This window comes from Mirounga leonina, unplaced genomic scaffold (assembly GCF_011800145.1).
Source record: "Mirounga leonina isolate KUSES-001 unplaced genomic scaffold, KU_Mleo_1.0 Mir_366, whole genome shotgun sequence".
Classification (NCBI taxonomy): domain Eukaryota; kingdom Metazoa; phylum Chordata; class Mammalia; order Carnivora; family Phocidae; genus Mirounga; species Mirounga leonina.
The window spans coordinates 17,606,694-17,608,428 of NW_023270709.1; positions in this window are offsets into that span (position 1 = coordinate 17,606,694).

The following is a 1,735-nucleotide window of genomic DNA, read 5'->3' on the forward strand; positions in this document are numbered from 1 at the left end:
CCTGCTACCTTCTTCTTCTTCTTCTTTTTTTTTTTTAACATATATTGCATTATTTGTTTCAGAGGTACAGATCTGAGATTCAACAGTCTCGCTCAATTCACAGCGCTTACCAGAGCACATATTCTCCACCGACCTCAGTTCTCAATTTCCTGGCCCATGGGTCAAATTATGCACATTTAATAAGCGTTCATATCATTTTCTCATTGAAAATACTAGAAGCTGATTTGCTAGATCACTGAAGCCCGTACTGATGTCTAATAAGAATTTGAAAAGGATCATCAAGAAATAATCTCTCTTCCAGTCTACCTGCTTACCAGGAAAAACAGAGGCAAATTGTCTTGTTTTTTTGTTAAGCCAGGCCAATGGGAAACAATTCTTTCTGATTCACATTCCCTAGAGAGCATTCCTTTTGCAAGTTTACAGATGAATAAACCTCACATTCTGATTAGGATCCATCAACCTCCTAATCAGCTCACACGGTATGGAAAAGCAGCCCTCTATAGTAGTTTCTGGCAGGAGCACTAGCTGTGTTGAAAGAACCTGTTTTCGGGGCACCTGGGTGGCTCAGTCAGTTAAGCGGCTGCCTTCAGCTCAGGTCGTGATCCCAGGGTCCTGGGATCGAGCCCCACATCGGGCTCCCTGCTCGGCGGAGAGCCTGCTTCTCCCTCTGCCTGTCACTCTGCCTATCTGTGCTCTCTCTCTACGCGTCTGTCAAATAAACAAATAAAATCTTTAAAAAAAAAAAAGAAAAAGAACCTGTTTTCTCCTCATTTAGAGCAGTCCCCTGGGTTTAGTGATGTTTGCGTGTTTGCGGGAGCTTGGTAAACAGTCTGTTGGGACACAATGCTGTTGCTGGCAACTTCACACCAGGATCCTCACCAGGTCTGAAGACTGAGAATGGAATTCATTAACGTGGGCCGGGTAGGGCCCTCCGCTGTTCCAGCAGTGTCAGGGACTGGGACCCAGAACACAACGCTGGAACATATACTGGAAGCCTCAACATTGGATGGCTTGGAATACAAGCCCTTATATTTTTCTTGCGGAGAGGGATATTGTTGCGGGGTCGTGGAGCCCAATGGTCAAGAAAGAATTCTTGAGACGTTGTATGGTGCAACTTCGTAAGTTTATTTAAGTAGCACGGGGACAGGGCCCATCAGCCGAAAGAGCTGCACTTTTTGCTGTATGAAGCTGGTGGTTATATGCTTAGTGCTCAAGGGAGGTGGGGGGTGGGGGATGTGCAGGGAGTATTAGGTCCTAAATGTCTTCTTTAAATTTCTACCCATAAACTACTTCCACAAGATTTCTCTGGTGCTTATCATTCAGTTTGATATTGATTGTTGGTGAGATGTACAGGCAGTCATGAGACCCTTTAAGAATGTAGCAACAAAGATACAGATGTAGTGAAAAGGGCCATATGCACCCCAATGTTCATAGCAGCAATGTCCACAGTAGCCAAACTGTGGAAAGAGCCGAGATGCCCTTCAACAGATGAATGGTTAAAGAAGATGTGGTCCCTATATACAATGGAATTTTGCTCAGCCATCAGAAAGGATGAATACCCACCATTTGCACTGACCTGGATGGGACTGGAGGAGATTATGCTAAGTGAAATAAGTCAAGCAGAGAAAGTCAATTATCATATGGTTTCACTCATATGTGGAACATAAGGAATAGTGGGGAGGACCACAAGGGAAGGGAGGGAAATCTGAAGGGGGAGAAATCAGAGAGGAAGACA